The sequence below is a fragment of the Chiloscyllium punctatum genome, chromosome 28 (genome assembly GCF_047496795.1).
Source record: "Chiloscyllium punctatum isolate Juve2018m chromosome 28, sChiPun1.3, whole genome shotgun sequence".
NCBI classification, from domain to species: domain Eukaryota; kingdom Metazoa; phylum Chordata; class Chondrichthyes; order Orectolobiformes; family Hemiscylliidae; genus Chiloscyllium; species Chiloscyllium punctatum.
In genome coordinates, this window is record NC_092766.1 from 29,893,929 (window position 1) to 29,908,369 (window position 14,441).

General features: G+C 43.3%; 1 non-coding gene across 1 annotated transcript; it reads left to right on the forward strand.

Annotated features, from left to right (window-relative positions):
- Positions 1-13,274: 13,274 nt before the first annotated feature.
- Positions 13,275-13,366, forward strand: trnar-ucu (transfer RNA arginine (anticodon UCU)). Its single transcript is given in 2 exon segments — positions 13,275-13,311; positions 13,331-13,366. It is a non-coding gene; the product is annotated as a tRNA-Arg (tRNA).
- The last annotated feature ends 1,075 nt before the right edge of the window (positions 13,367-14,441 follow it).

Consider the following 14,441-nt stretch of genomic DNA (forward strand, 5'->3'; position numbering starts at 1 on the left):
TCGTGGGTACGTTGTTTGGTGCAATTCTAAACGATAGAATTTATATGAATGTTTAGATACAAGGAATGAATCGGGATAATCAGCATGGGTTTGCACAAAATTGATTGAGTTTTTTGAGGGCGTAACCAAGAAGATCAATGAGGACAAAGTGGTAGAGTTTGCTCACTTGGGCTTTTATAAAAGCTTTTACACGGTTCCACATGGTTGACTAATTCATAAAGTTAGATCACATAGAGTTAAATGTAAGGATTCAAATTAGATATAAAATTAGTTCAATAACAGGATGCTGAGAATGGTGGTGCAGGGTAGTTTTCAGACTGGAGGACTGTTACCAAATGGGTCCCATTGGCTGAGCGCACATTCATTTTTTTGCATTTAAATAAATGATTTAGGTGGCAAGATAGAAGTAAGTTTGCAAAATTGGTAGTAGAAGGTTGTGAAGCGATTTTCTCGTCAGGTCAGTTTCTCTCTGGCCTCGAGTTTACAAAGCGTGTGGGAGAGGAGTGGGGAAGGGCCATTCGTCCATCGTGAAGCGCACGATATCAGGCATCCATCTATTCTCGTACTGGTTTGCAGCAATGAGATTCTTCCTGGGATCTTAAATGACATAACAATGGTACTGATGGTTGACCTGGTCACGCGGTTGAAACCACTTTGGGGAACGTATTCTCATGTTCACATACAGAGGCAGTCACACAGGCAGAGTCCCCGATAGTGACAGAGTCCTCAGGATTCTCCCCACTCCATGTGCTTTATGTCTACAAGTTTCTCCGCAGAAAGGCAGCTTTAAGTGGAATACAAGGCACTTCGCAGAAAATGTGCATCATTGCGGTGAGCCGTGATATGAAGTGGATACTGAGCTGACATAGTCCAACACGCTTCTCATGTGTAACTTTCAATAACACAATTCCCACCAAAACAAGCCCTCTGGCTCCTGGGACCTGACAGGATAGCGCCCAGCAGACATTCCTCACAAAAAAACAACAGACCCACGGCAAAATCTAAACACTTTCACGTCTCGTCTTGTTCTATTTCTGTCCCTGTCACACCTCCAGTTTCCCCTGAACGTCCAGTCCTGATGTCAATGAGCTGTTTGCTATAAACACAGGCACATTGAGAAAGTAATCTTTATTTCAAAAGCAGAGCCAGGGAATGTAAGCTGCAAGGGCTTGCTGTCGGCTGGGTAATGAGACATCACGGTTTCATCGTCCTGATTATCATATAGACTGATTCTAGAAATATGCACCGTAACAGTTATTACCAATTGAAATGTGCCAATGAATACCGTGACTGTCAGAAAGATCAGGGGAGAGTAGCTTCGACTCCTTACTCGCCGAGTGACATTTTGCAAAGAATGTTCTGTTACTTCACAAACTGTCCACCTCGCAGTTGGCCATGGAAGTGTCTAGCACAAAAATGACCTTTGGCCCACTAAGTCTGCACCAGTCCCCTGAACTGTTCTTATCTCATTTGGCGTCACCTTTTTCAGAGGTACAAACGTATTCAGTAATGGAAGTGTACAACGAAATGTGTCTTACCTGCTTTGGAGTCTTCAGCTTTTTCCATCTTGACAGGTGGTTGGTTGCAGTTTACGAACGTTCATTGCCTGAGTTACCTGCATTTCACCTTATCCTGCGATTTGAATCACAAACAAGAAAGCAGAGAACAAGCACTCTTCAAGTTCACTCTCGGTTCTCAATTACAGTCAGCAAAATGCTTAACTGCATGAGGAATCCACAGTGGAGTTAACGCACATTGCGTCAACCACTTGGCCACAACTGCAGAAGCACGCGATAAACTTGTTTCATGTTCTCCCTCCCTGTGAAGCTGAGGGACAGGCAATCACTGTTCGGTTTGTTTGAATTCAATCACCACAGTTTCGATCGGGTGAAATGTCAGGACATGTTTGGACTGTGTAATCAATCTCGATGGTTGAAATGGTCATTCAGTTCAAAAGAAAGGGAGAGATTGCAGGATAAACTAAACAGATCTGGTAGCATCTGGGGAGAGACAAACAGAGACAACAAATCGAAGCTTCTCCAGGGGTTTCTCAGAACACCATTTTCTCTCACAGGTAATATCATACCTGCCGAGTTCCTTGAACAGTTTGTGTTTTCGTTATAGATTCCAAATGTTCACAACCCTTCACGAGCCATTCAACAATACAGAAATGCATTTGTGGTTGCTCACTGGATTTGGTTTCCGTTTGGGCACATATCACTGATCCTATTAAAAAACCGAAAGTGCACAGCAAAAGAGTCGGATGGATAAGAACAGCGACCGCTCCATGCGTGTGTACACCCTCTCGGTTAACAGTCAAATGAGAGAACTAATTGCTCCATAGAGGCTGGGGAGTCCCTTGTAGTAGGCCCCTTGCAGGATCTCCTAAAGCACACTGTCAGTGAATTCAAGCTTTCGCTTGCCCTTCACAAAATAAAAATTGTCTTCAATTTGTTTAACGTTTTCAAAATTAATCCTGGAACATTCATTGTGGACAATGGGAACAGTTTGATCTCACACTTTGCAGACACATGCATGACGCCGAGAATCAGCTGTCCTAAAATTGGAACATTCTCCCCCCATCGAGCCTTATGAAGAATATTTTTCTGACCTCGGTAAAAACCCTGAAATGTGCGTACAAAAAAACAGATTGTGTGAGAACAGCTGTCGCCCTGTTCCTGGGTCGTGGGAGAACAGCAACCTGTCAGTGAAGAGCCGAACGCACTGACTAACATCGCCACAGAGACTGATGAGCTAATTGTGTCACTGATCCGCAATGCAGCTGCAGCCTGCTCCTCCCATATTGAAAATCGTCCTTAATTGGTATGACTTTTGCGAAATAAATCCCGTGCAATTCACGTTGAAGTCATGGTAATAGTCTGATCCCACCCTTTATAGACACACACACGACACCGGAAATCAGTTATCATCCTACAGGGAGCGTCTCACTTCCAGCCTTTCAGTGTCCTGTTTGTTCCCGCGCTTTCTAATTGCCCCGGAGCTGAGATAAGATTTGACATCCTGACGTGCAGGAACGAGAATCCTTCAATGTCACAGATCTGTTCATGTCCCGAGTACATCAGAGTCAAAGTACCGGCCTCCGAAAGAATGGAAAGATATCTAAACTGTCTCTGCCCTGTCGGCCAGTTCACCCTTCACTTTCCTCTGAATCCATGTCTAAAGGAATATCGAGGATTTCTGTTTTAATTGTTGACAGTTTTCGCACTTGACAATTGGCACCATTTTCACAGAAGCTTTTCACAAGCCTCTGCTTTGCACCATGTACAGAGATAAATAGACCTCCTTTTGTGTAGAAATTCACGACTCTGGGAATGCTTTGTTTGGAGCAAAGAAGATTAATGGGAGATTTATTGGGGACTTTTATAATGATGTGGGAGAAAGAGCTGTGGATGGGCGGGTTAATGGTCAGGACGAACTGCTGCCTCTGATCAGGGCAATAGACCCGAGGACGAGGAGTGAAGACGTTTAATGGAAAAACACAACTTGCTTCAAATAAACTCAGTGAAACCTACATATATCCCATGCATTTTTTATCATCTGTTGATAGAGAGACAAAGATAAAGTATTGAGTCAGGTCCTTTTCTGGTTCAGAACGCAAGTTTCCTGCATGTCAAGAAATGAGCAGACCTGAGAACACATCGAGTTGTTGAGACGGGTTTTCTGGAATTGCAGAAATAACTCATCCAACAAAAAATCATTTAAAATTAACTGTGATGGAAACATGCTCGGAATTGATGAGCGATGAGGGGATATGAAGGATCCATTTTCATGAGCAGAGAGATTAATAATATGGCAATGCTCGAGTGAAAAAAGATGCACTTTTATCGCGCCTTTCAGCTCCACTCCAATCACAGGCACTGAAGCACCTGTGAAGCAGATGTGTCATTGTCAATAATAATGTGCTAATCAGGGCAGTTTTTTCAAACAGAGGTCAAAAAAGAAAACTCAGAACTGGCACTGGAGACAGCAGTGAGATTGTGTTTTACTTTAAAGGTTTGTTCTGATCTACTTTATATCCAGAATAGTGGAGGACCGGAAATCCCAATATCAGGGGAAGGGGTTACACACTTATGAAATAAATGAAGAGGATGTTCTCACATTCAGAGGGGAGCAAGTATGTAGAAGCATTTACAGCAGAGGCCTTTCAAGACTGGTTACATTCAAGGCTTCAATTATCTCTCTGTTAATAACATTGAGCAAGTGGCAGTGTGGAATGTGTCCAAATTTGCTGACAATGAACACGCGTGGGAGAGCATGTTATGATGAGATCGTGGCAATATGCATAGGCATATAGATAGATTGGGTTAGTGGGGAAAAACTTGTCAGATGCAGTTACATGTTCGGATTATGATGACATGCACGTTGGTCGGAAGCGTCAAAAGACAGAGCACTATTAAAATTGAGAGAAAGTTGAAGAAACGTGTGACACAGAGGAATCTTATGGCACAAACAAAGTTTAGTATCATATTATTTCCCTGACAAAAAGGATGACTTCTTTTCGGATTGCTAACAATGAAAGAGATGGTTTCCCAGGAAAGAAAAAAAGTAACTGAAACTAATAGCCGAATCGAAAATTTAGAAAAGACTAGGATCGTTCCAAAGGACGACATTGATGTTTATTGCTCTCTAAAATTTGTTTACAATGGGGTTGGGTGTGGGAAATAGGGGAACTGGGGAGTGGAAGTCAGATTACCCACGATTAGTCTCATCCTTCATCTGTCTTCGTCATTTTGTACGTTTTGTTTCGCATTTTGGCTACTGTGAGTGCCCTTGTAAACTATACCCGCTGGTGACTTATTTCCCTGGTTGTTCTTCATCACGACCCGAATGAATCAACATTCGTTTCTCCTGAATCTCGGTAATCTCTGATCAAATGTCACCAGAAGCTCGATATTTTCTTGCAATATTAATTGATCTGTCACTGTGTTACTGTTGCACAAATCAAGAACAAATCAAACAACATCAATAGCATCGAGGATGTAAATGCAGATAACTGCAGACTCTCCCCACATTACTGCCAACTGTGCGATCACAGAAGCATATATTGTACAGCCAGGAAATCAAAACAACAGGGACACTCTTTTGGGCTGCGGAGCTGGTTGTATTTCTCAATCAGCAATCGAATTTCACATTGGTGATATCAACAGTTCCCTCACACAAGGAACTAACTAATGCTACAGACGGAGGAGAAAGTGAGAACTGTAGATCCTGGAGATCAGAGTCGAGAGTATGGTGCTGGAAAGCACAGAAGGTCAGGCCGCATCCGAGGAGTAGCAGAATCGACGATTTGGCTGAATGCCTGATGAAGTATTCATGTCAGAAACATCCATTCTCCTGCTTCTTGGATGCTGTCTAATCTGCTCTACCTTTCCAGCAACACATTCTACATTGCTGCAGACTGTCAAACATTCCAAGCTTCCAGCCACGAAATCAGCGACACTCAGTGCCATGAGTCAACCTACTGCGGACACGTGGCAGTGGTGTTTTGTGTCAAGGTGATCTTCAAGAATGCGTATCGTGAGTTGTCTGTCCTTTATAATGATTCCTGCTGTCACTACATGCAACATTGTTTGCCCAAATTTGTCCTGCCTTTGATGGGTATTTGGTCCATGTTTTGGTGAGTTGTTGTCAAATGTGCCTTTCGGTTTATGCTGTCTCATACATCAGAGTGGCCAGATGTGTCTGGGTGTACATGCCGAGACATACTTTTACCTATAATGTAGAGAGCTTCGTTTGTTGGGTAATGGCATGTCCTCCTGGCGTTGGTTTTGACAATGAATCTGCGGGAATATCTGCTGTTGCAAAATATTTCTGGAGGATCCACTAAACAACACAAGCAGCTGTTCCGAGTAGCAATGCACAGCGATGACGAGGACAACGAAGTCGACTGGGACAACACAAAAATATTAGGGCGAGCTAAACAGAGGGCAGCCAGAGAATTTCTAGAATGACGAGACTCATCCAATGACTCCATCAAAAAACATGTTGATCTGGACCCAACATACTGGGACATGTAAAGAACGACAAGAACCAGCAAATTAAAGCAGTGGGCAATAAATCAAGCCAATTCGAAACTCTGCAGGACAGCAGCGCTTCACACGAGTTTCATCTGCCTTGAGGATATCACCGAGAAAGGGGAGGAAACGGCAGCAAACCAACTTCCCAAAACCACCGAACATCCCCACACCATCTACACCCTTCACCGGAACTGAAGATCTTTACACAAACCTTGAAACCCTGAAACAGTCAGAGATGCCCCAGCCGGAAAATGAACCCTGGCCTCTCACATGACAACGGAGGTTACCAAACGCCACACAGTGGATGTCAGAGCTATCTGAGTCTGCAAGCTACTTTTGCATGCTCTTGTCAATGACACCTGCTTGATTATCCTCATCCCATTTTCCATCATTTAACATTGTATGCCTCAAGCATTATAAATTCACAGTGAAGTATCTCTGAAGGTTATTAGAATTTCTGCCGCTCCGACATATACAGACAGTGATGTCCAGATTCCAACCACTCGCTAGCTGATAAAGTTTTTTTGTGTAGAGCTACTCGAACATTTATGAATCTTATCTTAAATCATATGATTGATTGATCCATTCATCATCGATAAACTTTTCGTTCAGTGTACCCAATCCATGCCCCTCATTATTTCCTACATCTCAATACTGTCTCCTCTCAATCTCTCCTGCTCTCACAAAAGCAAGGCCAGTCTGTCTAAACTCTTTCATAGCTGAAGTTCTTCAATCCAGACAATATATTGGCAAATCACTTCTGCACCGTTTCCACAGCTGTCATTTCGCTTATTTTATGTGAATTGCAGAATTGTACATAACACTCTTGCGAGAGACGAATAAACACTTGAAATAAATGTGGGGAATTCAAAAAATTGGTCTTTTCCAATAAAGTCTCTTTTCCTCGATACCGTTCTGTGTCCTCTTCATGAACCCAGTGCCCCATTGAACTCTGGTCCATGCAAATCAACACTTTACATGAGGATTGATAACCCAACCAAATTATCCGATTGCATTAATTGGGTTTAAAGCTCCTCATGGTGGGATTGGGGCACGTTCACCGAACAGGAGTGACAGCTGCAGCACTAACTTAACGGTGTCAATGTGAAAGTGAATGTTAGTTTGTGCAATGTCCCAGTGACATGGGAGGAGGGAGGGAAAGGAAGAATAGTGCTTGTGAAAGGGAGAAACTTCGCCGAGATTGGGTGCAGATAAAGTTTGAAGAAAAAATTCCTAACCTTCAAGAGCATTTTAACATTAAAAATTGATTGTTTCCTTTCTGCGTTTGTTTTGGAAGGATTATGTGGAGTAACATGTAACAATTGCGCATTACTGATACTCGGATTTGAATGGAAGTTGCTGCGGCCACAATGCAGAGGACGAGCCACTATACGATCACATGAAAAATTATCCAACCATAAAAGCAATAAATGTAATGGCTGAGATTGGCGAGGAACAACACCACATGCACAAGAGGCTAACCTACTGAGATTGGGTTGTATCGTCATCTTCGATGTCCTCAGTGGCTTTGGAGATTCCATCATTGAGGATGTTGAAGAATGAGTTCGATAGATTTCAAGAAAAGATGAAATGTACAGGCGCAGCACACAAATTGTTGAAATGTAAGTTCCAATAACAACGATGTTTCACATCGTTACTTTACCAGTGCCTCGAGACAAGGTAGTAACTACGCTTGCACACTTCATTCACACCGGTTTCCAGGTCTTGAATCAGAGAAATTTAGTGACGCAGTGGCGAAGATCCGATCGGAAATTGAGAGTGGAATGAACGCGTAAATCTCTACTCTTTCTGCCAGTGATCAAGTCCGTGAGCATGCAGTCCTTCTATGAAGGCAAAGAGGCGCGTGAAACGCCCAAGCTGGGAGCTCCAAACTCGGCCGGAGCAACTTCTGCTGACATGGAATAGGGAGCTGTGGGAGAAGAGGCTGGGAGTTCTAACCTCATCTGGATACACTTCAATTGACATGGCGCAGGAAACTTTGGATTGACGGAAAGCAATTTTAATCTGAGCGATTTTAATCTGAACTGAAATAGTTTTTGGCAGCATACATTTTTGTACATTGAGGGAGGATCTGCCCCAGGGAATTGTCACAATTATAAATAAACATTTTGCAAAGACTGAACTCGTCTACGAGTATCTGTGCATTGTGAAATGGGCTAAATATCAGTGCACTCTGACATTTCTCATATTCTGTCTCTGCAGTAGGTAATTTTCTGGAAGGAATTTTAAAAATCTTGTTTGTGTTATTCAATTTCCTGCTAGTTTGTTCTGGTCTGGTCATTGATGTAACATAAACAACCGAAAATTAATATAATGTTGGGATTCGGTTCGAGGTTCTCTCGAATTACAGAAGAACAACAGGAGAGCAGAGGTGAAATATTTCAGAACAGCAGTGATCAAATTGAATGAATGGGCAGACAGAGGGTGAAAGGAAGCTTCATGGGGATAAATATCTTTACTTTGCCAATGAAACTACCCGCGTCACAAAGTGTCTCACCTAGACTGACAGGAATGAAGTTCATAAGTCCTTCTATCTCGAGTGAGGCGGGGAGAATGTAAACACAGCAAGCTCCAAAAAAAACAGAAATATTTGTTCTTTTCTAAACCTCAGTCCCGGACTGAATAAGATGACCTTTGGAAAATTATTTTGCACCATGACAGAAGAGGAGTTACAGATTCGACCACGGAAACCAAATTACATATCACGATAAAATCATTCCACTTTATTCGCTGTATCCCCCCTTTTTGACACATGGTCCTCACTGTGTGTTAATTGGCATGGAATGGGAATAATGATCGCGGTAGACAGGGTTTACCAATGGGGCCATACCACACCCATTCCCTCATTCTGCACCCTGCCATTGTCCATTCACGTTTGTCCTTCGGCGTGGCCTGCGACTCAACCTCCCATAAGTCTGCTTTGGATTACAAATATTTGACACAAACATGTTAACTGATCACTTGGCGGCTGCTGGGCTGCCGTCCTTCCCGCTGAGTTTGCATTCGCATTGCCTTGAGAACGGGAATCGTACTTTTTTGTGTGGGCTTCACATTTACAGATAGGAAATGATTTAGGCGGTAGGACCGCTTCCAGAAGGTCAGAAGTCAGGCCACGGTGTATTTTGGGCTTTCCAGAGTAGGTCAAGAAGCCCCTGTGTTTCCACAGAGTTCCACAGTTATGTACAACCCCGTATGCATATTCGCTGTTGGTGTAAATATTCACTATCCTTCACTCAGCCAATTTACATGCCTCAGTCAAGGCAATCAGTTCTACTGCTTGAGTTGACAGATGACAATGGAGTGATTCCGCTTTGACTGCCTCATGGGTCGTTACTACAGCATACCAAACACAAGTCTGACCTGTACGTTTGCTCCTGAATGCTGACCTTTTCACAAAAAAAGCCATATCCTGATTCTGATTTTGTGAATCCTGCACGTCTCATCTGGGTTGCAAATTTTATTAGTTACAGTGATACCCTCATGTGGGTCTCCCTCTCCTGTTGCAGCGATAAGGCAAGCAGCATTACGGACGTTACATCTCGTTATTGTAATGTTAGGCATCTCCAATAGCACAGTATTGTTTCTGAGCCGACATGTGTGCTGTGTTTTGCTCGGAACACAGTAAGGATGCATGTGGGAACAGTAGGGTTAATTCTCCAAAGCCGACTGTGTCCCTGGACGCTACAACAAACCTTTTCAGCTGCAGCCACGACTCGCAGGCATATAGGCAATCCTGCCGCTACGGGGTCTAAGTTTAAGCAAAATGTAAGCTACCTGCCTCAATTTTCCCACATTATCCTGCATCATCACAGATGTCATGCATCCACCGTTTGTATAAAAGGCTTGTTTGGATTCGGAATCCCCAGTTTAGGTGTGGTTTGGAGCGCCATTTACAATTCAACTGCTACGGTCTCTTGTTCTGCAACTCTTAGCCATTGAAAATTTCATTTAGCGGGGCCTCAAGGGTTGTGTAACGTGGGATAAAAATTCTACGGTAGGAGCGCATGACCAAAAAGAGTAGCCATTGTTTCTTCGTGTGAGGCTTTGGAAATTGCTGGATTGCTTGAACTTTGTTTGACCAATAGCCTTCCCTTGTTCAGAAAGAAGTGACCTAAGAACTTCCCCTGTTGTTGCAAAAATTGTAATTTTGCGAAAATAGCTTTGTGCCCATTCCTGGCTAGATAGCAGAGCAACGCAAGCGTATTTTTCTCACATTGTTCCTCTGTTGGTGCTGCTGTTAAGCATTCGTGTACATACTGCAGAATCGCTGACCCCTGAGTTAAAACAAGGATCTCCAGACTCCAGCATCGAGCCCCATTAATTATGCTGGGGGACTCACAGTAAGCTTGCCAAAGTTGCTTGAATGTACATGATTTGCCTTTGAGTGGAAAAGTGAACCAGAAGTGACTTTCTGGGTGTACTGGTACACTAAAGAAGACATTTGCTAAATCCATAGCAGAGAACCATTTACTGTCAGGTGGAATTTGAACTAATAGAGTACAAGGATTAGGAACATTTGGGGCGGACGGAACAACAGCATAATTCACTACCAGCATGTCTTGAACAAAGCTCCGTTTCCCTGATTCACCTGGAATGTTTGCCTTTTTGACCAGAAAAATGGGGGCTCTCACCGATGATTATCCACAGGGAATTATCACTCAAGCCTTCAGGAGGGATTCAAAGTAGTATCCTTTGACAGCCTCGGGTTTTAACGAGTCCTGTGTTCTGCATGGACATACTCAGACTTCGGGGCTATTCTTGTGGGTTCACAGCTTCGTATGAACCCCACATCACGTTTGCCTTTTGACCTGCACTCAGTAGGGACCCTTCTTAATGTTGGGTCCGAGACATCTTCCAGAGCTAATTGACAGCCTACCCTCTTGGAGGGGGTTACCTGGACTGCTCTGTCTGCCTGAGTGAGCCAATTTAGTTTCTTCATATCTGTCCTTAGATCTGCATGGAATCAGATACGCACATCGTCGCTTAAGACACAACCTTTCGTTTTTTTGAGCATGCAGTACCCATCGTCTCAAATCCTGCCACTTCTCGCTGGATACCTTCGCCAATGGTACGTGAGGAAAGGTGCCTTCCACATCAAAAGATACTTTGGACAGTTTTAAACTGACTGCACATCTGTGATCATTCCAATAAACTTCGCACAATACTAACTGAACTGGTTTAACCAATCTCCTCAAACAATCCTTCTCATATGATTTGTAAGGGCCATCACGGTGTATGTGTGCTGTGCAGTGCAGCATATCCCCAGCAAGAAAATCTGTGTTAATTGAATTAACAAGGATACTTGATTGCTGGGCGAGCAAATCGATTACTGAACTGATGGTTCTCTGGTTTAATCGCCACTCATAGACATGCATCGGGGTCGTGAGTCGTAATTTACAGCTTGCGCTGGGAAACCTTCTTTTCGTATGACCTGCAAGCCTATGATCGCGAGCAATCTGATTTAAAGGACAGATTTCCGACAATAGTAATGAGAATTGGAATGTTTCACCATTACTGGTTCCACACAGTAGGGGTGCGGTTAAGCTCTTTCGTATCACGACTCCTGATGCACCCACGACGTCGACTCTCTCAACTGCCTTGATTTAAGGACTGAATATGTTGCTCCTGTATCTCACAAAAAGGTAACTAGCTCACCTTCCACAAATAACACATTTTCCCTTCTTACTAGAATTCGCTTCTTCTTATCAACACCTCAAGTTCAGGGGCCTGAAACATTCGAGTTACTTTCCAGATACGGAGGTTTTTTTTCTCATTCCTTGACTGTTGATATGGTAGTTTCCTGGCCTTGTAAGTCTGCTATTATTTCGGCTTAACTTTACATTTTTTTTCAGTCTGTCTGCAACACTTGCCTCTGCAACGTAAGATACTTACTTATTTGTTTCCCTGTGCTTTTATTGGTTTCAAAATAAATGTAAATTTTCCATTACAATGGACATCACATTATTTTACAGGTCGCGGCAACAGCCAGGGCCGAAGTGCCTGTACTGCATTGTAACGTTCTATGTTGTAAGTTACATTTCCTGCTGGTTTCCGATATCTCTCCTTACTGTGAAGCTTCTCGTCACATCTTCTAGAGATTTGTCTGCACTTCATTTAATCGAGGCACTTATATTTCCTGCTCAGAAGGTGTCCTCTCTCCAATGGGGAGAGGAAAACAGAATCGGTGACAAAGCTGAGATCACTTACGTTCTGTCCAGAATCAACAAAAACTATCCCGATCTTCCAGTCTCCTGTACTTCAATATTACAATGTCTTCTCACCCTTCTGGCTCTCTGCCTGTATCCCTGATGAAGGGCTGTTGCCCGAAACGTCGATTTTACTGCTCCTCGGATGTTGCCTGAACTGCTGTGCTTTTCCAGCACCACTCTAATCGAGACACAGTGTTCCCAGACCATCATTTCAATCTCTGGTCTGCTGCAGTGCTCCTTCAAGACACAACACAAGCTGGAAGACACGCAACTCATTTTCTACCGACAGACCATGCAAACATTAGGACCCAACATCGAGTTCAATCATTTTAGAAACCGTCCGCCCTCTTACACACTCTTCACCCACCCGCCCTTCCCATCAGTTCAGAAGACGGATCATTGGACTCGAAGCGTTAACTTTCCTTTCTCATCAGAGATGGCCAAGAGCTGCTGATTTTGTTCAGACATTTTGGCTTTTCTTCTGAGAACTTTGTTTTTCTATTGTAATCACCAGATACTGGAAGCGTCTGATTGCTGGAGGAGAATTTCACAGGAGATGAAAAGAATGGCAAGGGCTTGACCACTCCCATTGTGAAGGTACACCAGCTCGGCTGGGGATGTTTATATAAGCGCAGAGAAGGCTGAATGAGAAACCGTTTAACGTGCTCATTTTATGAAGAGGATAGATATGTGTCACAGGGATAAGCCTGTATTGGGAAGGAACAGAGTGACATAACTGAAAGACAGGAGACAAGGAGGAGATTTAGGAAGAATACTTTCATCTATAGTGTATTGATTATCTGCAGACCATTATCTGAACATGTGATAAAGGTAAGTGTCATGAGAACGTTTGAGCAGTCTATAGCCGAACACTTGATGAGCCAGAGCACAAGTCGATCAGGACCAGGTACCGGAAAGTGTGACATGGACAGACATGCGCAAGATCGGTGTCCAGAACACAATGCATCAATGGCAAACTTGTGTGCGTAAAGTGGGCTGTTGGCGCGGCTCTGTGGCGCAATGGAAAGCGCGTTGGACTTCTACACCCCTGTGCAGGTTGCTATTCAAAGGCTGTGGGTTCGAATCCCATCAGAGTCGAGATTGAATTTAAGTTTTGCAAAGTGGTCAGACCAGATTCTGCCGCTCATCTGCAAAACCAGTAATATTCGTGCATAAACCCAACTGTCTCGAAACGGAACATTTTCTTCCCACAGATTTACATTATCGATGTCTATTTATGGTAGAGATCGATAAACATCTGTTAGCCAGTAGGCAACACGATGGTGTGGATGGCTGGAAAAAGACATAAAATTGTTGTGTCAGCCATGATGATATCAAATTACGTGGCGGGGCAGGATCGGTGTTAAGAATGGCCTCCTTCTACTCCTTTGTGTCTGTGCCATTTCTGACCCAGTTTTTTTATATAATCAAAATGAGGACAATATGAATTAAACGCCAAGTAATATTTTGGCCTCACCTCCACCTTACTTCACTCCCAGCTGGAATACACAGCTCTTCTTTCAGCTTTAGATCAGACAGCGGAGGATTCTCACAAGTTCTCCTTCAGGCTAAATGTTCTTTCACATAGGTTTCCACGTGGACACATGGAGCAAGCAATTGCATGGATGCTGGGGATTCAGGGCAGATTTCCCCTTTGTTGGGCTGGAATTCTGGCCAAGGTAATGAACGTGAATTTCTGACATTTTGAATCTTACTCTGGATTCTTGCGACTATACTAATTAAACTGAATTTAATTTGCCCTTGCAGAAAATTAATCAATCTTCACTGTGCATAAAAACCATGCCACGTGCTCGTGCACGTAATATGCTGAACATTGTTGATGTTGTGTGCAGTGTGGGTCGATGTGTCATATGAACAAGCGAAAGGAAGTTGGTGAAATATCAGTGAATCGAATTGTCTGACGATTTGAAGCCGATAGAAAGAAAATCCCAGTACAATGGCCACGTAACATTGCCTGTGATCAACGCAGGAAGCCACGGTAAACGGACACAAGATTCAATAAAACCGATTTTCACCACATTTATGTATGCCATTTTCCTGAAGCTGATGTTTCATAATCGATGATCCATTATCAGTATAACCACTTTAGGTCTGCGTTTCATTTCAGATACACAGAAAAAATTGAGTAATTCGGTTGAGCGGCCCAGTGGTA